This window comes from Eurosta solidaginis, chromosome 5 (assembly GCF_040869045.1).
Source record: "Eurosta solidaginis isolate ZX-2024a chromosome 5, ASM4086904v1, whole genome shotgun sequence".
Taxonomy (NCBI): Eukaryota; Metazoa; Arthropoda; class Insecta; order Diptera; family Tephritidae; genus Eurosta; species Eurosta solidaginis.
In genome coordinates, this window is record NC_090323.1 from 23,072,232 (window position 1) to 23,099,212 (window position 26,981).

At 36.3% G+C, this 26,981-nt stretch overlaps 1 protein-coding gene and 1 long non-coding RNA gene across 5 annotated transcripts in view; one reads left to right on the plus strand and one right to left on the minus strand.

Annotated features, from left to right (window-relative positions):
* The window catches only part of LOC137252482 (uncharacterized), a 613,814-nt gene extending 593,629 nt beyond the window's left edge, over positions 1-20,185 (plus strand). The window contains exon 3 of the long non-coding RNA XR_010953569.1: positions 19,928-20,185. This is a non-coding gene — a long non-coding RNA (uncharacterized lncRNA). The remainder of the gene's footprint in view (positions 1-19,927) is intronic.
* Pka-C3 (Protein kinase, cAMP-dependent, catalytic subunit 3) overlaps positions 1-26,981 on the minus strand; it is a 133,693-nt gene that overhangs the window by 101,587 nt on the left and 5,125 nt on the right. For 2 of the 4 annotated variants that reach the window (XM_067788247.1, XM_067788250.1), the window contains one exon: positions 22,436-23,066. The gene's annotated coding sequence lies outside the window, so the exon portion shown is untranslated. Of the gene's footprint in view, positions 1-22,435; positions 23,067-26,981 lie in introns of those variants that run through there. The other 2 variants (XM_067788249.1, XM_067788248.1) reach the window with 2 other exon arrangements.

A 26,981-nucleotide genomic window follows, 5' to 3' on the forward strand; every position in this document is an offset into this window, starting at 1 on the left:
TTTTCACAATGATTTTATTGAGATTTTCTTCGGTGAGTTTAAACGTCTTAGATTTGTTTTAAAACCAGAAGCGCCTCCTATTTTAAGTTGTTTTAAGCTTTTTGGCTTCCAATTCGGTACAAAAAAGTTTGAAAAACTTCTTAAGTTTTTTCCTAAATGAAAAATTCCAGATTTGATTATGTTGCTTGAAATGAATTTTCCGAATGCAATAATTTCAAACAGTTATGGTTTCGGTTTTGAAAAATTAAACGCTTTAAAATAGTTTTGGTTTCGGATTTGAAAAATTAGACGGCTTCATTGATTGCAGTTAAAAAAAATTACTAGTTCTGGTTTCTGTTTCGGTTTTTATGAAATGAAACGCATTGGAACGGTCACGGTTTCTGCCTTGGTTTTGACAAATTAAGCGGTTCCAGTTTAGGTTTGTGATTTGATAAATTACATGGTTTCAACCGGTAATGGTTCCAATTTCAATGTTAGTGGTTGGAATAGCATACGGTTAGGGATAAAAAATTATACGGTTTCAAAGGTTGCAGTACCCGCAGCGGCTTAGAAAAATCAGAATATCTGTTTTTACAAAATAAACTAAAATAAAAATTGAAAAAAATTAAACCGTTACAATACCTGTTTTGAAAAATAAAACGGTTTCAGTTTAGATTTCGGGTTTGACACGTGAAATGGTTTTAAGCGGTTACGGTTCCGCATTCAATTTTGATGCTTTGAATAGCATACGGTTCGGGAATGAAAATAAATCGATTTCACGTTAAAATACACGCTTCGATTTTGAAAAATGTAGCGGTATAGGTATTGGTTTTGCAAATGAAACCATTTCAAACGGTTACAATCTGGTTTTGTGAAATTAATCGGTTTCCAACGGTTAAAGTTTCGGTTACGGATTTGAAAAATTAAACGGGTTAAATGGTAAACCAGCTCTGGTTACTGCTCTAGTTTTTGAAAATGAAAGCATTTTAAACGGTTACCATTTCTATTTTTAAAAATGAAACGGTTTCAAGCGGTTTTGGAAAAAAGCCGTTAAGTTATCGGTTTCCCAAAATAAAACCGTTTTCAACGGCAACAATTTCGGTTATGTAAATTAAATAGGTTTAAAACGGGTTTAGCTTCGATTTCGGATTCGAAAAACTAAACGGGCTTAAACGGTTTGAAACTGTTACGATAACGGGTTTAATCTTTAAAACGGGTTTCTGCAGTTTCTAGTAATGTTTTGAAAAGTATAGCGACTGCGATTCCTATTTTAATTTTGAAAAATTTATTGGTTAATAAAAATGAAACGGTTTTAAACGGTTTATGTTCCAGATACAATTTTGAAAAACTAAATGGCTTAAGACAGTTACAGTTTTTGTGTTGGATTTAGAAATAAAACTATTACGGCTCCGGTTTCGATTTTGAAAAAAATTAGGTGGTTCAAGTTTTATTCCTGAACATTTTCCCACCAGCAGGCCCGCACTATAGGGTTGATCGAATGGACCGCGGACCAGAAGCCCTAGGTACCCTAAAATATGATAAATGTTAGAAATTTTCTGAAATGACCTACATTTTTTAAGTGTTTTAAAAAAACATTTTTTAAAGCAAGTCAATATATGAATGGTGTTATATGAAGTTGGTTCTGCTTTAATATTAAACTTTCAACTAATTCACCCTCCGTCGAACTGTAATTTTGAGTTTAGCCTTATAGAGCCTTAAGGCCATATTTTGTATGAAACAAAACTCATAATGCGGGCAACGAGGTAGCACTAAGAAACCCTGCAAAAATTATAAAACACAAAAAAGGGGGAATGATTCTTGTATAAAGAAATGCTCCCTTTAAATTAGCATGAGCGAGTTCCTTCGAAAAATCATTTTGATTTTACAAAAGTGTACCTATCCAAGTGCCGCTAAGTGTACTTACATTTACGTTCAATGTGTTAAAGTAAAAGTAGAGGAAGCATATGGGAAAAGTGTTTCGAATATATGTATGTAGATATGATTGCAAGTTCTTTACCCAGACATAAGTATGCCAACAATTGAATAAAAAAAAAAATTATGGAAAGTTATAGCCTTTTAAAATTAAGTTTGTACGCTGCAAAAGAGCAAAGCTATTAGCGCATGTTTTTTTTTTTTTAACACTTATTAAAAGTTTTTTTTTAATCATAATACAGCGTTTAATTTATATTGCTTAACCACATTTCCAAAATACCTTCATTCTTTTGTTTTTATTAAAAATAATTTCGCGCTTTAATTTCTTTTCAATATTGAACTTTCACTACTCTGTGCAAGACACCTCATTTTATACAACACCGTTGTTCACCCGTTCCTTCTGTTTCACAATATCTAATATTGGAAGAAATGTGGGACATAACTCAATATTTTTAATTCCATTGGGCAATGCATCGACGCACTCATTTAGATACTCAACATCTTATATGTATGTATGTGGCCTCTTGATGACGTTCAGCACAGAACATAATTCATCGGATTGACGTGAGTCGGGTGATCGTAACAAACATGCATATGTACATACGTATATAAATACTTCCTAAGGGGGTTTGTGGCGCTTTACTTGTTGTCAATTTTCACCTTACAAATAAATAGACGCCCACTTCAAACTGTTAAGCATCAACAAGAAACGAGTGATGTATTGTTCACTGTATTCACAGAACTGATTATGCCGAATACGGTACTAAAGGAATCTGGGTAACTGAACTGATTGTGCTTCTGTAACGTACATTTAAATTGAGCTAGGTGCTCAAATGCTCATTTGGTCCAATGTCTGTGAGTAACAGAAAGAAAATAGATAGAACCACCAATAAGTATACCGCTATGATCAAGATCATGAGCTGAGTTGATTTAGAGATGTCCGTCTGTCTGTCCATATCTCTGTTTGAAAACAAAATAATATCCAAATTTAGTAAGGATAACGGTGTGATATATATCAAGGTCTTCAGTTTGCTACGTGTGGTTGGATGTCACCTTCAATGACATGCCCGACCTGCAGAACTGCGGGGTACATATCAGATACAACTAATTGTTCAGACGTATTTTCGGAATTTGTTAAAATTTTAGTACAGCGCCATTTTTGAAAGGTGTAAGTTCAGGCCTTCAGCGTAGGCTAAGGCAGTCCCATCCTTACTTGTTGAATTGTTAAATAAGTACGTACTATTTATCGACTTAGGGCCGTTTGCGCATCTTCGGTTAGTCAATCTCTATCTATAAGCTATCGAAATTTTCGTTTTCTCTAACGAAAAACGAAGGGAAACGCCTATTTAGAAAGAAAAAGCGTGAGACAGAAGGGCGTGAGTGCGAGGAGCTTTAGATGCTGGCTGTTAGGAATAATTCCCAAAATTCTACCGAGGAATTCGGTGGATGACGCAAGGCTTCAAGGCCAAGGACAGGTTACTGCGGGAATGATAACGGCGACCTGCTGCAGACGTACAGAGTGTGCTTAAGTTGTGCGGGGAGAACTTCTCCTCGTTGCTGGCTAGCGAGAGAGAAGACGAACCCGACGAAAAACACACCCTGCCAGCCGATTAATACCAAGAAATAATAGCAGTATACTGGTTAAAGAATAACAAGTCGCCTGCCATAGACGCACTACCCGCCGAGGCGTTCAAACACGCAAGCCAAGAATTGTGTTCAACTCCAATGCAAAAAATAGTCGGATGAGCGCATGCATAAAGATTGGAATTTAGGTGTTCTCTGCTCAATCGACAAAAAAGTCATCCCGCAAGTCACGCCAAATATCAAGGAATCATACTTCCCATTATCGCGGTTCTATTTAGCGTCCTGTGCGAAAGACTGGTGGCCAAAGTCAACGAACTGATTCAATCTTATCGGCTTCAGACCTGGTAAATCTACTATCGACCTTGGAGAAGACTCACGATAAGAAAATCAACACTCACAAACTTTTTGTCGACTTCAAAGCAGCTCTTGAAAGCGCGAGTAGAATGTGTTTGTATGCTGCTATGCCTTAATTTAAGCTCCCTGCAAAGTTAATAAGGCACCACATCTCCTAACAAGCACATCTCTTTAGCAGTGTGACGAATTTTTTGGACGTTTGGAAGCTGACGCGTTATCCCGCTGTTAAATTGTTAATGTGAGCATATAAAAAATATAATAAACATAAGAGGTATACAGACCATTAACGCAAATGTATATTTAAATATATATTGTATTGTATAATTACTGCGAGTAAAAATTTAAGAAAAATATAATAAAATGAAAGACTTCAAGAAAATGGGATCAACTGTAATTAACACTTCGGCGTGTACACTAATTTATATAATATATGAACATACATTAAAATATACCTATAGCACATGTATGTATGTATTGAAAAATGTACTGTGTTGCATTGTGTACAGCAATTATAATGTAATAATGACCAAATTATATACATACAAAGTAAAAATAAATTACAAATGGAATCAAGCACAAACTTATTGTTATTTTAATTGTTACTTGAGTACATATGTACATATGTATGCGCCATTTAATTGCTAATAGCAAATGGCCCACTAATTCACAAATTATCTTTTTGAAATGTATTTATAATTATTAAGTACTAAGTTTTTGTTAACTTTTCGAAAATGAAAAAATTCTGCCCTTCTTTTCCTTCCCTTTCCTTTCCTTCCCTTTTCCTTTCCTTCCCTTTCCTTTCCTTTCCTTTCCTCTCTTTTCTTTTCCCTTCCATTCATATCCCTTCTTTTCCATTCAACTACTATCCTTTCCTTTCATTTCCTTTCCTACATTAGTTTGTCAATGATTCTTTGATTTATGCTTTGCCATCTTGATTTTATTGAATAGACATTCTCGGTTGACTATAGCTTACTGGCTTAGCGTCAGCAGAGAATTTCAGGTTCCAATTAAGTTCATACCTTTTGATCCCCGAAGCATCTGGTCCTCATGTCAATGTTCTTTATTTGGAGATATGAGCGGTTGAAATTTTAAACTTCATCATTTTTTTTCTACCTAAAGCTGCTGCTTCATGTAGGACATTCGGACATATTTCCAGTATTGTACTAGCTGAAGCGAGCCGATATCGAATAGATGATCGTGTAGAACACTGATTTTCCTTTACGAACTAGCTTTTCAAACTCCTTCAACTTACCCTCGACTCCCAAACAGAAGTGCCAGTGGTCAAAGTATGTGTAGAAATCAGCGTTGATTATTCAACTTTCGCTCAGTATTATATGTGTATTATAGAATGTTGTTCCTTCGATGGAGGAGACATCGATGTTAGGGTTAAATAGATTGTAATGCATAGTGTGATGGGTACTGAAATGCTCCTGCTTCCTCTTGTTTAAGATTGTCTCATGCCTTAAAGTCTGTGATTACCATGATTTTTGCAGTTAGTCGCTGAGTTCTTAGTCGCTGAGTTTAATAGTTCTTTGCGGCACCCTGGTCAGCATTGCTGCTGAAAATTGTGAAGGTACGCTGGGGCGCAAACCGCAGGATGAACTTTGATGTGAACAGCAAGGATTCACAGACGTTTTAAAGAAAATATGCTGAATGAAGGAAATGAGCTTTGCGATAACTTATGGATAAGTGACAACTCTAAATTTTCATTTTCACAATGCTAACTGAAGCATCGCTTCTCAGTTTAGTGCACGGAAAAAGTATAAATAAAACTCAGATGTTTGGAAAGTTTTCGTGTATTCACAACAGAGCAGAAGTTATTACTCACACATACATACGCATATAAATAGAAGAGAAACGTAAAAATCAGATACAAAAAGGAGAAATAAATAAGCAGCTGTTGACGAAAGGTCTAGACCTTAAGAGAAATGAGTGAACGAGGTAACCGAGAGTATAAAAGGAATAAGGAATCAGTTTGATTTTAACACGCTATTAGTGAAGTACGCGAGTATTGTAATTGCAAGTACTACCAAACATTGATTGAAGAATAAAGATGTTGCATGCGCGAACTTCAGTGGAAAGCAGCGGAGCTTCACCAAATTCTAGTAGGTCACTTCCACCACACCAAAAACTTTAACATAATTTAAGCACACAAAATACACTGATTGGAGTTCTAGAGAGTAAAAATTAAAATTCTGAACAGATTAGCTGAATAAAAAGTGTACAAATAATTGTTAAATAATAAATACAGACAATTGTAGTTTAACAAATTCTGCTGTGGTAAGTCGTGAATGTGACCTACTGGAATTTTGTGAAGCCTGCTTCACACTATTTTTCGTGCCTGCAACATCTCCATCTTCACACCCCGGGCCACGCAACATCAAAATTTTAGATATAAGGTTTTTCAATTAGAAAAAAATTTTTCTAAGCTGGGTCGCCCCTCGGCAGTGTTTGGCAAGCGCTCCGAGTGTATTTCTGCCATGAAAAGCTCTCAGTGAAAACTTATCTGCCTTGCAGATGCCGTTCGGAGTCGGCATAAAACATGTAGGTCCCATCCGGCCAATTTGTGGGGAAAATCCAGAGGGGCACGACGCAAATTGGAAGAGAAGCTCGGCCTTAGATCTCTTCGGAGGTTATCGCGCCTTACATTTATTTTATTTTTATTTTTTTATTTTTTTTTTTAACATCTCTATCTTAAAATTGTCTCTGGTAGCAGCATCAGCAAGAGGGTGGCAGAGAAGGCGGCTTATGTCTTTTTCTTTCATTTTCTTTGTCAGTTCTAATTAATTTTCGTTGTTAGATTATTATATAACAACGTATGGACTTTGGTTAAACTTTAATTTTTTATACCCACATGTCGGCTTGGTTAATATTATTATTCCAATTCTCTTAGCTGTGAGCTAGATTCAATATTTATTTTTTTTTTTTTTTGTTATTTTTAGAATAAAAAATAAAAAAAAATAAATGTAAGGCGCGATAACCTCCGAATAGATCTAAGGCCGAGCTTCTCTTCCAACTTGCGTCGTGCTCCTTTTGGTTTTCCCTACAAATTGGTCGGACGGGACCTACATGTTTTATGCCGACTCCGAACGGCATCTGCAAGGCAGATGAGTTTTCACTGAGAGCTTTTTCATGGCAGAAATACACCCCGAGCGCTTGCCAAATACTGCCGAGGGGCGACCCCACTTAGAAAAATTTTCTTCTAATTGAAAAACCTTATTTCCAAAATTTTGATGTTGCTTGTTGGGGTGTGAACCCAGTGCATTCGGTGTGGTAAGCGGAGCACGCTACCATCACACCATGGTGGTCGCCATTTTTAGAAATATTGGCTATAAATTTTGATGTCACCTCGTTGCATGCGAGATGTTAAACTTTTCCTTTTTAAATTTTCCTTGTATAAGTTAAGTGGTAGGCTCGAAGGAAGCCGCATTTCTTTGCCTTACTGATTTGTTTTTTTTTTTAACCTTTTTTTTCTTTTACAAAACTCACGTTGAGGTGTTTTTGCGTGCATCTGGGTATAAACCATGTATTTATTAACTTTGAACCAAAATTTCTCATTAGGGTCTCTCTTTCTTCGCACTTGATACCAACTGCTGGGAGAACAAGGTAAGTGAGAAAACCTTTTTATATCGTCATCTACATCTGTACATATGTAGAAGACGTATGCACAAGCAAAGGTACTAATTTTGGCTATTTTTTTTTTTTCATACTCAGTTGAGCAGAGCTCACAGAGTATATTAAGTTTGATTGGATAACGGTTGGTTGTACATATATAAAGGAATCGAGATAGATATAGACTTCCATATATCAAAATAATCAGGATCGAAAAAAAATTTGATTGAGTCATGTCCGTCCGTCCGTCCGTCCGTTAACACGATAACTTGAGTAAATTTTGAGGTATCTTGATGAAATTTGGTATGTAGGTTCCTGAGCACTCATCTCAGATCGCTATTTAAAATGAACGATATCGGACTATAACCACGCCCACTTTTTCGATATCGAAAATTTCGAAAAACCGAAAAAGCGCGATAATTCATTACAAAAGACAGCTAAAGCGACGAAACTTGGTAGATGAGTTGAACTTATGACGCAAAATAGAAAATTAGTAAAATTTTGGACAATGGGCGTGGCACCGCCCACTTTTAAAAGAAGGTAAATTAAAAGTTTTGCAAGCTGTAATTTGGCAGTAGTTGAAGATATCATGATGAAATTTGGCAGGAACGTTACTCCTATTACTATATGTACGCTTAATAAAAATTAGCAAAATCGGAGAAGGATCACGCCCACTTTTAAAAAAAAAATTTTTTTAAAGTAAAATTTTTACAAAAAATTTAATATCATTACAGTATATAAGTAAATTATGTCAACATTCAACTCCAGTAATGATATGGTGCAACAAAATACAAAAATAAAAGAAAATTTCAAAATGGGCGTGGCTCCGCCCTTTTTCATTTAATTTGTCTAGGATACTTTTAACGCCATAAGTCGAACAAAAATTAACCAAGCCTTTCGAAATTTGGTAGGGGCATAGATTTTATGACGCTAACTGTTTTCTGTGAAAATGGGCGTAATCGGTTGATGCCACGCCCAGTTTTTATACACAGTCGTCCGTCTGTCCTTCCGCATGGCCGTTAACACGATAACTTGAGCAAAAATCGACATATCTTTAATGAACTTAGTTCACGTGCTTACTTGAACTCACTTTATCTTGGTATGAAAAATGAACGAAAGCCGACTGACCACGCCCACTTTTTCGATATCGAAAATTACGAAAAAAGAAAAAAATGCCATAATTCTATACCAAATACGAAAAAAGGGATGAAACATGGTAAGGTAATTGGATTGTTTTATTGACGCGAAATATAACTTAAGAAAAAACTTTATAAAATGGTTGTGAGACCTACCATATTAAGTAGAAGAAAACGAAAAAGTTCTGCAGGGCGAAATAAAAAACCCTTAAAATCTTGGCAGGTATTACATATATAAATAAATTAGCGGTATCCAACAGATGATGTTCTGGGTCACCCTGATCTACATTTTGGTCGATATCTGGAAAACGCCTTCACACCACTCCCTTTTAAAACTCTCATTAATACCTTTAATTTGATACATATATCGTACAAACTCATTCTAGAGTCTCCCCTGGTCCACCTTTATGGCGATATCTCGAAAACGCGTCCACCTATAGAACTAAGCCCCACGTCCTTTTAAAATACTCATTAACACCTTTCATTTGATACCCATATCGTACAAACATATACTAAAGTCACCCCTGGTCCACCTTTATGGCGATATCTCGAAAAGGCGAACACCTATAGAACGAAAGCCCACTCCCTTTTAAAAATACTCATTAGCACCTTTCATTTGATACCCATATCGTACAAACAAAGTCTAGAGTCCCCCTGGTCCACCTTTATTGCGATACCTCGAAAAGGCGTCCACCTATAGAAATAAGGCCCACTCCCTTTTAAAATACTCATTAACTCCTTTCGTTTGATACCCATATTGCACAAACGAATTCTAGAGTCACCCCTGGCCCACCTTTATGGCGATATCTCGAAACGGCGTCCACTTATGGAACTAAGGATTACTCCCTTTTAAAATACTCATTAACACCTTTATTTTGATACTCATATTGTACAAACAAATTCTAGGGCCACCCTGCTCCACCTTTATGGCGATATCTCGAAACGGCGTCCACCTATAGAACTAAGGATTACTCCCTTTTAAAATACTCATTAACAACTTTATTTTGATACCCATATCGTACAAACACATTCTAGAGTCACCACTGGTCCACCTTTATGGCGATATTTCGAAACGGCGTCCACCTATAGAACTAAGGCCCACTCCCTTTTAAAATACTCATTAACACCTTTCGTTTGATACCCATATTGTACAAACAAATTCTAGGGTCACCCCTGGTCCACCTTTATGGCGATATCTCGAAATGGCGTCCACCTATACAACAACCACCACTCCCTTTCAAAACCCTCATTAATACCTTTAATTTGATACCCATATCGTACAAACACATTCTAGAGTCACCACTGGTCCACCTTTATGGCGATATTTCGAAACGGCGTCCACCTATAGAACTAAGGCCCACTCCCTTTTAAAATACTCATAAACACCTTTCGTTTGATACCCATATTGTACAAACAAATTCTGAGTCACCCCTGGTCCACCTTTATGGCGATATCTCGAAAATACGACCACCTATACAACAACCACCACTCCCTTTTAAAACTTTCATTAACACCTTTCGTTTGATGCCCATATTGTACAAACAAATTCTAGAGTCAACCCTGATCCACCTTTATGGCTATATCCCTAAATGGCGTCCACCTATAGAACTATGGCCCACTCCCTCATAAAATACTATTTAATGCCTTTCATTTGATACACATGTCATACAAACACATTCCAGGGTTACCCTCGGTTCATTTTCCTACATGGTTATTTTCCCTTATGTTGCCACCATAGCTCTCAACTGAGTATGTAATGTTCGGTTACACCCCAACTTAACCTTCCTTACTTGTTTGTATATCTTTTTTTTTTGTCGCCAGCGAAAGCCAAGCTGAGCAAACCGTAGCAGTGCGGTTTGTTTACTTGCTTACATACATACATGATTAGATAGTTTCGAATTATTAGCAAAGATACATTAGGTTGTCTGGTCTACTTTTGCTTTAGAACTTTTTTATAGGCGTAATAAGAATATCATTATGAGTTCACTAAGAGTTTATTTTCTTATTAATAAATTAAATGTTAATGAAACTGAATTCGTTTCTGGTTTGTGTCTTTATTTGGGCGGGTTGAAATAACTGACACTGGTAAGCCAAGTCATGGCTGAGTAGATCCTATCAGAGTTGGAGGTAGGTATTGGTTTTGGAAGGTAATGCTCGTTGGGGTCTGATCAAACCTGACTTTACGGACTTACACGATCTGATGACAAATTGACGGACGATTGACGAGATAGGGAGTGCTACCTAATATAACTGGAGCCTAGTGGCACTCATGGGTTCTTTGCGGCTTGCCAGAAAATGGGATGGGCGGCTTTCACCCGACGAGCTAGCTGGGGCCAGCGAGGATGCCTCCCCGTTCTGTCCTTAAATACAAAGCAACATAGCACTATCTCTATCTTCCTCTCTATAATCGTCTTTATCTTAATCTTTATATTCGTCTTCATCTCCATCTACATCTCAATTTCATTTTCAATCTTTATCTCCACCTCCGTCTAGATTTTTATCTCTATCTCCATCTCCATGTTCATCTTTGAACTAGAGGTTTACGCCGATCACTTTATGGGCGGCGGCGGCGTAGGCTATATTATATACCGGCGGCGGGTGCGTGGGCGGCGCGCAGGCGTACGCCGGTGTTCTTTCTTCAAGCTTGATTTTTCTATTTAAAAAAATAATATTTAGGAAAAGTTTTGTTTGTATGTATTTAAGGAAATCAACGTTTAGGCCATTTCGGAAAGATCCGGGGTTTTTGTCTGAAGATCTCGCAGACCGTTCAAAATTTTTCAGGAGGGATTGTCCCTCGCTCGCTTACTCCAGGAGAGGCTTCGAACCTAACCACCGTCTTTGGAATTGGTACTGCTGCGTCTGCTGAAAAGAAATAGAGATACATAAAATGTTCACGCTTTTGTCTGCATATCTCGTGCAAAGCTTAGTTTCACCTAGGGTTAACTCCTAATAATCGTCGCGAACACAATTTCTTTAAATCATTTGTGGCTCTTTGGCGGTCACGCACAAAGGCGATTTACAGTTGCCATTAATGGTCCATTAATACTCATGACTCTCGTGGCACAGGGCGCCTCCAGTTGTTTCGGCTGTTTTTAAGAGCTACAATTCCCGATGTGCGAACAGTAGCAATCCCGACCACCAGTCGCTACCACTCCTCCTGACCCTCACACCATATGCCAGCACAGAAGCTATAGAACTGCGAGTTCGAACTCATACCTTCGTCAACGTCACTTTCCTAGAATCTCTAGGTGTAGCACAGAAGACTTTCCAACGGATGCTTTTGTCGCGCTATGCTGCCGAGCTTCACCAGAGAAACACCTTGAAATGTTAGGGAGTGACTATTCGGCCAAAGATGCCGCCCTCGAAATCATAAGCAGTCTAAGTGGAAGTATTTGCGTAATAGGTGAAAACCGTATAATCCTCGGCGCATCTACATAATTAAAATTTTACAATAACCCTGGATAAAATTTTTAAAATTTAGACCAAAGTTTGCAGACGTTCGTGTTCACAACATTGATTTCAATAGTCTTCGTTAAATCAAAACGATATTTTAGAATGAAATTCGAGCGATTTTAAGTTGAAAGATATTAACTGCTGTTTTCCGGCCTTATGATATAAGAGCTCATTATGGATGACCGCGCAGCTTAAAGTTTTCAGACTAGTTGGACTATCCACTACGTCTTGGGAAAGCTTTTGCTTCACCACTTTGGGTGTTCTTGCGAAGGACAAAGCCTCACCTAGTAAATATATGTGGCTACGTATTCACATTTATAAAAGGAGCCGTAACGTGTAGGTGATATTTAAACTTGGTTGATAGGCTATAATCAATGCGGTTCACTCCAAGGGACTAGTTTTGGATAGGGCCGCCAACTTTAGGAAATCTCAAGCCGTGAGACATGGATGTTGAAGGAGGAAGTGTGAAAATCAAAATTAACATTTCGGACGCTATTGTTAAGTTTTGCAAATAGACTTCAGATGTTTGAATGTAAGCCCAAGTGATTTTTCAAACCCTTTTCATACGTACATATATCCTCAACTTAAGTATGAAGTAAGAATCATTTCAAATGAGTGTTTATGCCCCTAGAACATACTAAACGATTTTGCATCACTTATTTCTCTTATTCTTTCAGCCAGGAATTGGTTGATGCAAAATCCGTGTTAAGCTGACATCGAAAACGCCTGTTTTTATACCCAGCTGTACTTATACACAGGGTATTATAACTTTGATTGGATAACGGTTGGTTGTACATGTATAAAGGAATCGAAGTAGATATAGACTTCCATATATCAAAATCATCAGTATCGATAAAAAATTTTATTGAGCCGATGATAACCACGCCCACTTTTTATATATATAACATTTTGGAAAAGACAAAAACCTTGATTATTTATTAAATAATACACCTAGAATGTTTAAATTTGACGTGTGGACTGATATTGAGACTTTTTAAAAAAATTGTTTAAATGGGCGTGGCACCGCCCACATGTCATAAAATCAATTTTACAAACATTATTAATCATGAAACAAAAATCGTTAAACCTATCGTAACAAAATTCGGCACAGATGTTGCCTTTACTATAACGAATGCGTTGAAGGAAAATTTGCGAAATCGGTTATGGACCACGCCCACTTTTATATAAAAGATTTTTAAAAGAGTCGTGCACGAATAAAGTAATCTATATCTTTGCAAAAAAGAGCTTTATATTAATGGTATTTCATTTTCTAAGTGGATTTATAACAATGAATAGGAAAAAATTCAAATTTTTTAAAATGGGCGTGGCACCGCCTCTTTTATGACTAAGCAATTTTCTATGTTTCGGGAGCCATAACTCGAAGAAAAATTAACGGATTGTAATAAAATTGGGTACACAAATTTTCTCTATAGCAGGAAATATTTCCAGAAAAAATGGACGAAATCGGTTAAAGGCCACGCCCACTTTTATATAAAAGACTTTTAAAAGGGTCGCAGACGAAAATAATAAGCTATATCTTAGCGAATGGGAAAAAATTTAAATCTTGAAAAATGGGCGTGGCATTTCTCAACGTTTCTGGAGCCATAACTCGACGAAAAATTTAAAATTCTCAAGATATTCGTTTAATAGGGGGATTAAGAAGTTGTATACCTTTTACTTTAACTAGTTGGGTCGTGGATTAAAAAATAAGCAAAAACATTTCCTTCTAGATTCCAGGAATTTGAACAATAAAAACACTTCCGCATTTGAATTAAAGCAATTTATAGAACGGAAAATGTTTATTTTTTTGCCACTCAACCCATTTAACCTTAAGTAAATTTTTGGTTAGAAGTGTCTAATTAAAATTTCAACGCCCTTAATGATCAAAAATACAAAATATTTATACAGCTTTTTAAAATGGGCGTTTTTATACATAGTTGGGTCGTATGAATAACAAATAAGCAAAAGCATTTCCTTCTAGATTCCAGGAATATGAACAATAAAAACACTTCCGCATTTAGATTAAAGCAATTTATTGAACGGAAAATATTTATTTTTTTGCCACTCAACCCATTTAACCTTGAGTAAATTTTTGGTTAGAAGTGCCCTTAATGATGAAAAATAAAAAATATTTATAAATTTTTTAAAATGGGCGTTATTTATACAGAACTCGACGAAAAATTTATAATCCTCAAGATATTCGCTTAATAGGGGGATTCAGAAGTTTTATACCTTTTACTTTAACTAGTTGGGTCGTGTGAGTAAAAAATAAGCAAAAACGCTTCTTTCAAGATTCCAGGAATTTGAACAATAAAAACACTTCCTCATTTGAATTAAAGCATTTCATAGAAAGGAAATTCTTTCCTTTTTTCACTCAATCACAAGACGAACAGACTACCTGGTTCCTTATCTGCGCTTCGAGGGAGATCTTAAGGCCACAATAGAGGTGGACGGTTGGCGCAAGGGTGCTAAAATGGCGGACGAGGCGATACATATGTACACAGATGATTCCAAAGTAGTAGAAGGAGTAGGGTCTGAAGAGAATCGGGACAGGGAGAAGCATACATATGTATTGGGTCCCAGGGCATATGGGAATAGATGGGAATGAAAAAGCGGATGAAATATCTATAAAAAGGCGCATCCCTTGAAGCTTGCTCCGTAGGCGTTCCAATTAGACTGGGCGAGATTAAGCGAAGGCGGGAAAGGCGTGGGTTCAAGCGCGGGGCTGTAAATTTTTGAAGATTATGTGTAGGTCTTACAACCTTAGACTAACTAAGTTGCTTCTATCATTAAAAGTAGAGGACTGTATACTCATGACTGGACATTCTGACTGGAATTGCCTTCTGGCGTCACATCCCTTTATATTAGGCTTGAAGCGGCAAGTGACTTAAGTCCTAGGAAGCTTTTAGTATTTGCCAAGAGGGCGGAGTTTTTGATAGGGTTTTTCAGTTTGGTCGTTAAAACAAACTTCTGGTAACACTACAAACTCATTCAGTCTACGTGAGGTCCTCATGGACCGGCCAGTTCGACCTAACCTAACCTTCATGTTCGCCGTGTGACTTGCATTTTGTGTTGTTGTTGCTTAGGCAATAAATTGTGATATGCATACATATGTATGCGTATTGGTCTGTGTCAGTTTTAAAATTAATTCTCTTTTCGTTAGGCGTGTTCAAAATGTGGAGCATTTCCATGGTGGAGCGCTTATTATATTATATCTATGTCCAAGATGGAAATCGGGATAGTGGCCCATATCCTTACAATGGGCCGTTAATGCCGTTTTATTTTCCGAAGCGTTGCTCCCAAGTTTAACATGGGACTTATGGCCGGAAATCCTTGCTTTGATTTTAGTTTGGTTGTCCCCGCATATACATTAGAGCATAAATGAGGCCCGTCGCTGTTGCATGGAATTCTGTATATTATGTTGGATTTCTCATCCTTTGGAATTCTGTCCTTTGTGTTGCTGTAAATATCTCTCAATGTATTGTTCCATGTGAGCGCTATTTTGACCCTTTCTTTGTCATATAAATCCGATCTCTTGATCCTCTCTGCTATTCCTGGGACATAGATTATCGCTTTGTATATTATTTTATTTGCCAGTTTATTGACCAATGCACTTGGAAACTCATTCTACTCTAGAGTTGTTTTGATGATAGTCATATTCTTCTTGTGATACATTCTGTCGCTTATTGTAAGTACCCTTCTAATGAAGCTTTTGGCGGTATTTAATATTGTACTTTTTTCATGTTTTGAATAAAAGTTAATTAGTCTTCTCAAATCTGTGGGTTTTCTGTAACAGTCAATGTATAAGTTCTTGTTTCTCCTGCCGATTAACGTGTCCAAGTTCGGTAGTTGACAATCTTTCTCCACCTCTATTGTAAATTGTATGCTTCTGCTGTTGAGTTGAGTGAGTGCGTTTTCAATTTCTTCCGTTTTTACAATGGCAAATAAGTCAAAGACATATCTACTTTGTAAGTAGGCGTGGTTTGGTAGTAGCTTCCGTCTCGAATCTTGTTAGCACACTTAAACACTTTAAATGAAAATCGGTTCGGATGTATACATTTGGATAAGATTAAGTAACTTATAACAAAAAAATTAGTAAAATATTGCTAGCTTTCTTGCTAACGATGCAATATAATATTTTTGGGACACCGGTGTCGCATATGCGTGAAAGGGTTAAAGAAACGGTCATATTGTACACGTATCTCTTAACGTGAACTTAATACTACAATTCAGCTGTACAAATATAGGAAGTGAAGTTATATTTGTTATTTTGGTATATCAAAAGCTATTTGTTTAACTGATTTAGAATTTGTATTACGCTTGACGCATTAATAGTTTTGGCAGGCACACGGTAAAAACTTTAAGCCTAAATCTGAAACATTTTGGACATATGATCAAACCAAATTTTGTTTAAATATAGATTATAACGGTCTTTCTGAAAGCGAGTGCATAGAACTGGAGAAGTCTACACTTAAAGTTATAAAAAAAATTTGTGAGCGATTCCCTGAAATCCTTTCAGTCAGTAACTAGTGATACAAATTTCTGGTTCGGAACTAGACGTAAATTGCCAAATAAGTAAAAATTTGGGACTAACAAGATTTTACCCAGTTATAAAATCGAAAGCTTGGGTTTTTATATTTCATACTAGAAGACCCGGCAGACGTTGTTCTGCCCTAAATTTGGCCTATCTGCATACATTTTAATGAGCTTTTTCCGTTTAACTCTGCCTCCCGCCATCTTCACTTTTTCCTAATCCTTTTATTCACTCCCCCCCCCCCCCCCTCCGTCTTTTTCGCTTCATCTATCTCCATCTTTGTCTCATTCTATCTCTTTATCAATCTCCTTCTCTATTTTCTCTTCTCTCAAGTTCTCATTTTTCTTCATCCCTTATTGCCTGTCCCACAGGGTGGTATGTATTTTGTTCCAGTCCCAGCCCCAGTCCGTCTCTGGTCTACTTCCCGGAAAAAAGGATCGTAAATACTAATATTACTAATATAGGCAAATTTATATACCAAATTCCAGGCAAATCGAATAGGATGTATGTTTGATCAAAATCGACCGACGCATCTCTTCAAGCACCGGCGACCAACTAACACACATTTTAGCCTTTCTTTTAATATATATAGATTTTTATTTGTCACACTTCACTATAATATTAAAACGAAATGCAGATATTCGTTGCTTTTGAAATTCGGCTTAAAAATTGCACATGGAACAACTAAAGACTCTCCTTAATTAAAAAAAATGTCTTAGTCAAATCGCGGGCCCCCTCATAAACTCCGGGCCCCCCTCTCGCCGGCCCTGGTGATGTGCTATACTTGATATCATTCGCTATAATATTTTTTATTGATAAGCACGTTGTTTAATTAAACACCAACCAATTACACGGAAGTATATCCGCACCATCTGAAAATGTGAGTGCCGGTGCGTATACGTAACATTTTATTATTACGTATAAACAAATAAAAAAAAAATGCAATAAAATAATATTTCGACTATAAACTGAGATATAACCTATCCTATATTTCAAGTTTGATCTACTACACACGTGGTGCAAAACAAATTCAAAATCGGTTCAGTAGTTTAGGAGTCCATTGACCTCAAACATAGTGACACGTGTTTTTTATATATTAAGATTCAATTTGAGAATTGTTATCTACAAAAAAACTGCTACCAGCTTTAATTAACTTCGACTATGAGCATGATTTATTTCCCCAAACTTTGCCACTGGCTCGGAGGTATCGATAACTGCTCTAATAGCAGTTCGGAACCAAGGAAATAGTACCAAGAAAACAACAAGGCTGACATTTTAACACTAGTTCGGAACTACCGAATGATGTAGAGGGCGAAAAAGTAGAGGTTCCGAAAGTATTACAAACGCACCAGTTTTGAACTCGAGATTTTTCCTACAGCGTTGCTTTACTAAGGATAAGTTTTAAAACCAGACGTTCCTATTCTAGTTTATATTTTTATATTTTTGAAACCATTTGCCTTTATTTCAAACCCAGAAGTGACTACAAGTTTGTATTTTTTGAAACTTTTTTGGTTTTGTTTTAAAACAATTTAAATATTTTAAACTTATTATTTAAACAAGTTTTAAATTGAAATTGAATAAAATTAAAAAAGACAATACATATTAAATTGCGAGGTTTCCAATTTAGTAGCGAAATATTTCAAAAAGTGTTTAAACCGATTAATGATGAAAAATTTTGGCTCAGATTTCTAACGGTGTACTTGTACCCGGAAATTTCATCAGGCTTCACCACTGTATATAAATAGCGCCTACAAAACTTGTCTTGCTTTAGTTACTTTATACTTAACAAGCAGCGTAAAACGTCAGAAACTATGAATTTACACAATTATATCGTGATACAGGTTGTCGTAGTTAGCGGTCTTTTGACCCATATAAATTCGCAGACTGACAATTATTTGGTATGGTTATTTAAAGGGACAAAATATTTTTTCGCCCTGGCTCATTAGTCAGTTGGTAAATAGTGATCACAGCTGTGGCACACCTTGACGATGTCAGTAAAAATTCAATGTTCGTGGCACGTAGTGGAAAAGATTTTTGCGAAGCTTTTCGCAAAGTGAAGGATGTATTCTATGGAAATGATAATAATTTAAAATTACCGAAATATAAAGATATTGCTGCAATTGAACTGCAGGAACCCTTTAGTGAGAATGATGGACTTAACACAATTTCACTTTGCCGAAATGAACTTTTTGTGAGCAGAAAGATGAAAATTAGTGAGTGGATTGCACAATTCAGTGGCTTACACTATTATACACTCGTAACACATGACGTAACTATAGCAGCAAAAAGTCTATGTAAAGATTACCCCGAAGGAACAAATATGTTATGTACTCACAGTTGCGTAAGATTTTCTGAAGGAGAGATGGGAGCACCAGGCATTGCGAATGGAGAACTTTGTGCACTGGGAATATGTTCGGCTGGATATCTGAAACTTTATATAAATGTAGGTGATCCCAGAGTTAAGAGTTTCATAACAAGATTGATTAATATGCGCGCTGAGTGAATTATTGCTTTATATCGGCTGAACGCTCCACTTCAGTTTTATTTCATAAACGTCTCAGCTCATGTCAAAATATATTGAATTTAAACTGACATAGGGCGTTTTGGAATAAAATACTGAATGGAGGTTCCATAAAAAAATTAACTTTGGTGCGAGAAATATTTAACTTGTAAAACTGGGGATAGAATTTTACAAGTTAAATTTTTCTCGCACCAAAGTTCATTTTTTTATGGAACCTCCCTTCAGTATTTTATTCCAAAACGCCCAATATCAGTTTAAATTCAATATATTTTGACATGAGCTGAGACGTTTATGAAATAAAACTGAAACTGGGGATAGAGTTTTACAAGTTAAATTTTTCTCGCACCAAAGTTCATTTTATTATGGAACCCCCTTCAGTATTTTATTCCAAAATGCCATACATATGTATACAAGAAAATAAAATTAACCTTTAAACAATTTTCATTTTTTTTTACTCTTTTTAAAATAAAATGTGGTTTTAACTTTTTCAATAAAGTTGAAATAGTATGTTCTATCATACGGTTTGTCGTGTTTCTTTTTGTTATCGCTTGATGTACTTGTTGGTCCGTGTATTATGTTTGCGTTCGTCGTTGACGGTTTGGTACACCTTATAGGTAGGTGCTTGCGTTCTTTTGGTGTGTTCTCCGTTTCAACATTTTCAGTAATTTTTATAGCCTTATACGTTTACGTTGTGTATATTTTAAGAGCTTAAATTTTGGCGATCTTAAATATGCTGCTAGCGAAATAATTTCTGAACGCTTCTTTCTTTCATGCGCGCCGTGCGACTTGCATTTTGTGTTGTTGTTGCTTAACCCGAAATAGCCCACGATTACCAAACGCAAAAGGTGTCGCTGTATTTCAAGGAATTAATTTTAAACTGCATAACAAATCTACAAATGAATAACGGTATTTTATACAGAATGGTCGCGACTTTCCGCAAAACAAAGCTTTGGTCAGTCTGGGTTCAAATAGTGAAGCTATCGTTACGTCAAATTTAAGTGAGAAAAAGAAAAGTTAAAAATTCCCATTTTTCAATATGGCACGTCGGTAAGTACGCGATTATATTAATCATTTGTAAGAAAATTTGAATAAAAGCTTTACAAATCGGTAACTAATGAAATAAGTCATTATATTTAACTACATTTTTTTCTGGAATTATTTAATTTCTAGTTTTTTTTACATTTTATTTAAGGCGTTACCATATGGTAACCGTGGGTCGTCTAGGGTAGAGGTTTTTTTCTTCGTATTTCATGGGATTTTCTATGCTAGGGCACAGTTTTCTGCGCGTTTTAATGGCTTTTCTGTGCATTTTTGTAAATTTATCTGATATAATCTGCAGAATTTTTTAAATACTACGACTTTCAGAGGTTTATCGTTGCAACAAATACTTGATTACATTGAAGAGCTCGATGAAGCAGGAGATCAAGGGGTTTTGTAGCGCAACCCTCTCAAGGAGTTGCCATCGCATTATATTTATAGCTTCTCCAACCCAATTGTCAACCTCACCTACCCGCGGCGAATCCTGTTTCATTAACAGACGAGGCTCTGGCGACCCCAAGCTCCTCATGTAACTAGGGGGTGGGGAGGGAGGGATGGCCTTGAAGGTTTAATGTGGCCATATTAATCGTTTCCAAGATGGTCGGGCTAGTACCTTAATGGTGCTTTGTTAACAGAACGTACCAGATCTATATCCGGCAAAGGACAATCAATATCGATAATACTCCCCAAAATCTTCGGGGAGTGTCTTTATCGTTAATACAACAACAACGGCATTAAGGTTAACTTGCCGATATACCAACCACTCTTTATATCGAGCATCCTGTAGATGGAAACATATCTGGCGAAGATAATGCTGAAGATGATTGTGCTAGAGTCCCAGATAACGTATGCCCCGCTCAGTTAAAAGGGGGCTGTGAGGTAGTAATGGCTAGTGGACGACGTTTCGCTTATGCTCTAAGGGAACAGTTCGTGAAAATGAAATTTCAACAAGCTGTCCACTGATGCATTAAAAAACTTAAATTCAATGGAAAGAGGGTACTCGGAGTAAATTGAAATGAAAAGCATTGGCATATGTTTGGTAAAATGGAAAGATAACAATGTTGTGTGCATGTTATCTACCAGCTTCGGTGAAAATCCGAAATCAATGGCACAGCGTTAGTCAAAGGTAAGTGGAGCCAAAATGAATATAGCCTGTCATTGCGCGATCACGGAATACAACAGATATATATGGGTGGAGTAGATTTAGAGGTACTATGACTTTTTTTAATTCAGGAGAGTCTTTAGTTGTGTATAGGATAATTTTCATACCCCTGGGTGACTAGGGTCTCGAGATATAAGCCAAAACGTGGGCCAGTGAATGCCTAGACAGTGTTTATACAATATGGATATCAAATGAAAGCTGTTGATGAGTGCTTTAGTACAGAGTAATATATTATCCAGAGACGGACTGGGACTGGGATTTGGACTAGGACTGGGACTGAGACTCGGAGTGGGACTGGGACTGGGATTGGAATAAAATACATACCACGCTCTGGGACAGGCAATAATGGATGCAGAAGAATGAGAAGAAATTGAGAGAAGAGAAAAGAGGGAAGGAGATTGAGAAAGAGATAGAATGAGACGAAGATGGAGATAGATGAAGCGAAAAAGACGGAGGGAGGAGTGAATAAAAGGATTAGGAAAAAGTGAAGTGGGGCGGAGGGCAGAGTCAGACGGAAAAAGCTTATTAAAATGTATGCAGATAGGCCAAATTTAGGGCAGGACAACGTCTGCCGGGTCTTCTAGTTTAATAATAAATACAGACATTAGTACCTAGTTTAACAAATTGTGCTGTGGTAAGTGGTGAATGTGACCTACTAGAATTTTGTGAAGCTTGCTTCACACTATTTTTCGTCCCTGCAATTGCGATGTGTTCTACAAAATATTGATAGTTATCAACTTAACTGTGGGTGGTCAACCTGTGTCGGCGAAAATGTAAATGTGACAAAGCTATCTGATAGATTTCCATTCTACAATTAAATCTTCACTTAATTCGGCATCTCTAGGCTGAAAACAGCGCTCAGTCTTTATCGCATTCTTCTTTAAGAGAAAATTTTTAGTATTTTTCTAGCGCAAAAACAATACAAAAATCAAATGTGTTCGGGCCATAATGGTTTATATGTAAATAACTGAAAAAAAAGTTTCGAATTAAAAAAAAAATGTTTGCACTGATTTCTTCTAATTGCTAATGGCTAAGTGTGAAAAATTAATTAAATGGATTTTTTAATAAATTTTTATCGATTGCAAAATTATTTTATAAAATAATAACAAATGGTTATAAATTAAACTCACCCGGTTACGTTGCCAAAAAGTTGGAAAAAAAAGACGCCGCAGGAGCACGAGGCGTGTGAACTAGATACTGCTGTTGTTTTTGATTATTTTTGTTTTTTAAATTTAATTTTTTTTTATATTTTTGCAATATTTTTGCGCAATTAATTTTCCAATATTTTTTTGTCTTTTCTGTTTTCTTATTTCGTTTTTACTAGCAATTTTTATTCTTTTTCTTTACTTCACATTTCCGGCATGCATAAAAATTTAAAAATTATTTCTTTGTTTTTTTTTTTGAAATTTATTTTATATACACTTTTTCTCACTTTTCATACATTTGCTTGTTCTTTTTTTATTTTCTTCTTTTTTTTTTTGACGTTTTTTCTGTGCTGTTCGTGGCGACGCGAAATTTTTAAAAATAAATATTGTTCAAATAAATTTTAACAATTTTCAAAAATCAAAAACAAAAATTTTCCAAGCGTGCACTTGTGTGTGTGTTATAAATCATGTATACTGTGTATATGTATGTATGCGTGGCTGTAACAACTCGCGTATGGCTTGTGCGGCTATTATCGTATCGTTTTTCCGTTCTATGTCCGCTGTGCGACTGCTTGCTTGCGCTGTTGGCAGACGTTTCGTCTGTGATCTCAGTGTGCTAGAGATTAAAAGATTTTAAAACTTTGCTAATTGCTGTGGCTGCTTTTGAACTTTGGCGTACTTTTGCGACATCTACTTTATTATCGCCTACCTTATGTTTTGTATTCGTTCGCTGCTCTTAATGCGCGCCTCCTTCCTTTTAAATATTTTTTTTTGTATTTTGTTCTCTATTTTATATTTATGTTCTACTGATTTATTTTTTTATTTTGTGTTTTTTCTATATGCCTACCCCCTAACTCCACTTACTTTTTCTCCAAAAACACCGCAGTTTTCGCCATTTCACTCATCTATTTCGTTTTCCAAAAACAAAAAATCTTTCTCCCAATTGACTTGCCTTCAGTGCGTTTTTGTAATAAAAGTTCAGCCAGAAAATTTTCAAATTTTCACACAATTTGCATTTATAATTTGCTGGTTAATGGCGCGCTAATAATGGAACATGACGAAAAACATAATGTAAGAAAATGAACAAAAAATAATAATTAAACAAAATGTTGGAGCATCAACATTTTTTTTTTGGAAAGTAGATATTAAAATCTCAACAAATTATTTTAAAATTTTTCAAAAAAAAACTTGCTTTGGTTATTAAGCTACTTTATTTCTCTCATTTCTTTGCCTTTTTCATTCCTCATTATTTTTTTTTTATTTTTGCAAAAGAAAAATCGGTAAACTGCTGAGTACAAAAAAATTGTGCTTAATGATCTAGAATATCCGGTTTGTTTGTGAAATTTATTATGTGTTAATATGTATATCTGTGTATTTGTTTGTAAACTAATTTGCGCTGTTTGTTTTTCTTCGGTCCATAGTCTCAACTATTATTTTTTTATAAATATGTACGTATGTATGTTTATCTTAAGGTAAGTTGTATTGAAAACGAATCTGCCAACTATTGGTCTGCAAAAAGGCTTTTGACCTTAGTACTTTTGTAATAGTTTGACGAAGCACAGGGGCGTATTCGAACTAAAATATACCAATCAAACTTTTGGGGCGGTAAAGCAATCATCATTTTCTCGGCCGGTTAGAAAATTTCCTATGTCAGATTTTTTGTTCAAACCCACCTAATATTAGATTTTGTTTAAAAATGTCCTCTGGCATTTATTTTTATTTTTCAAAGTTCGACTCAAAACACTTAATCTCACATTTCTTTTTTTTTAATCACCCTGTGTCAACATAAATTGTCATAGTCAATGTTGTGACGAATATTAGCAACACTAAGGGATTATATCATCTCTAAGCCGATACTAAGCAGTCACTGGTATGTACATAAACAAATCAATCATTATGTCTACACATGTGTACATACAAGCAGCGGAGAGCAACGCACAAACACATGCATATATCTGAGATACTCACAAAAGTATGCAATCATCGGTGGAAGTATAGCTAACATACACACGCGCATATGGCTATGCGAGAGGCTATAAACGTGCATCTGTAGTTTATAGCTAGTAAGTTTATAGCTGGTAGCTAAGTAGTAAATTCGCCTAGTGAAACGCCTAGAAGTATGCGAACAAGACAGCAGAGAGTATAAAGGGAGCGAGAGCTGAGTAAGCAGGAATCAGTTTGATTTAAGCACGCTATCAGTTGCGAAGTATAAGTGTTATTGTGAAGTATTTTCAAAGTAGTCTAATAAAGACCATTTTGCATTATTGAATATTGGAATTATTTATTCAGCAGTTTAGCGATACGAACGTTAGTAAAAAGCGTTGAAAATAAGCGGAATTTCCCTAAAACTTTACAATATAAAATAGGCTCTATAGGGGTCATCTTCACAATCTCATATTAGTTTAACTGGAGGATAGCAATATTTCAGACAGCTTCATTTGGCATTGCATTTTCATCAACAAAGGGCGTCAAAGCCCCTATTTGAGTCGTTTATTACGAATATTTTGCAATACAAATCGCAAAATTTTATTATGAGTAAATGAAAACCAACAAAACAGCTGACTTTTGTTTATTCTTTTTCCATTTACTTAACTGACAATCCAGCCTTCAATTAGCATGGAGAAATCGAGAATTTTGATAACTTACAGATAAGTGACTAACAGTAAATGGTGTAAGCGGCCCTTAAGTAAGCAGCTGTATAATATAATTTCCTATTGTCTATCTGTCAAAAAAGCTGCAACTGAATAAGAAACAATTTTATTTTGACTTGCAATTGCCCAATGGTATGGCAAATTTGATATTAAAATTTCATTTTGACCTAATAAAAAGAAAGCATCGCGAAAACATTTTCAGACAGATGTTTTTAAGAGCAAATCTGGGAAAAATGTTCAGCGATGGTAATATTCAAAGAGCCTTTTTGAAAAATATTATACAATGTTTATTGGGAGTAAATATGGTAGTCCTTTGCCGCATTAGGTTAAAGTCAAAATTTAATTGACAATGGACATACTTCCCGAAGGCTGAGTGAGTGGATATAACAGTCCTTTGGTGGATTAAGTCTGGTATGCTTCGGTTCGAGCATCTTCTGGTACTATACTTACTGCCTCCGAAATGGTTGCTTTAGGCCTCTCGACTCATCTTGTATGTAGATTTTAGTCGCCTCTTACGACGGACATGCCTTGTCGTTGAGCATCTTCACTACGCTTGACGAAAGAAGGAGATTTCACCCCCCCACCAGCTATATCTTTCCTACCTTTGACCTGTTTTTATAAACAAGCTTTTGTATTCATTACCTGAGCATCTACACATATTTTCCGTCCAATAAAAATTTCTTTAAACGTTGATCTGCACATACACTTCACCTAGAGAAAATTGCATTCTTTATTGGAAAGAAGAATCAACCCCACTATGAGTAGTCAAATATCGTGTGAGCTTCACAATGTGTACGAAAGACTTAACGATATATCTGCACTGTATGCCATTCTGCACATTCAACCTGTAGACCTGGTAGCAAAGAACATAGCGTTAACAACTGCAATCAGGTTCAGTGCCTCGGGGCAGCTTGAGCGCCGACCATACGGCCATACTAGTATAGCATCATCAATCACAAGACGAACAGACTACCTGATTCCCTACCTGCGCTTTGAGGGCAATCTTAAGGCCACAATAGAGGTGGACGATTGGCGCAAGGGTGCTGAAATGGCGGACGAGGCGATACATGTGTACACAGATGATTCCAATGTAGTGGAAGGAGTAGGGTCTGCGGTATACTGTGCTAATCCGGAAATAAACAGATCCTACAGGCTGTCGGATTACTGTAGCGTTTTCCAAGCGGAAATAGTAGCCGTAACCAAAGCAGTAGAAACCCTGGAAGAAAATAGCCCAAACTGCAATCGTGTTATTTTTTATATTGACAGTCAAGCAGCAATTAAGGCAATAATCTTGCATAGCACAGCATATAAATTCGTGTTAGAGTGTAAGCAGTCCCTGGAGAGAATCGGGACAGCGAGAAGCATACATCTATATTGGATCCCAGGGCATATGGGAATAGATGGGAATGAAAAAGCGGATGAACTAGCTAAAAAGGGCGCATCCCTTGAAGCTTGCTCCGTACACGTCTCAATTACACTGGGCGAAATTAAGCGAAGTCGAGAGGTGCACATGATCGACCAAGCAGGAAAGGCGTGGGTTCAAGCGCGGGGCTGTAAAGTGTCGAAGATTATGTGCAGGATTTAATAATCGGGGATTGCCCGTATTGCTTTTTTTTTTTTTTTAAATGTATGAAAACATTTATTTGAAGCAATTTTTTAATTTTATAATTTATTTAATAATTTGGGAAAAATTTAAACAACGTGACATCAGGACGGACAAGGCGACAGCTGTTTCGATTATACCTTGTAAATCTCTTCAAAGCCTTTTCTCCCGGGAGTGGGAGTCGAACCCGCACTCCTACGATAGTTGAAATGGTTATAAACGCATTCAGCTACGTCATGCCTTAGTTGTTGTAAAATTAAAAAATTGCTTCAAATAA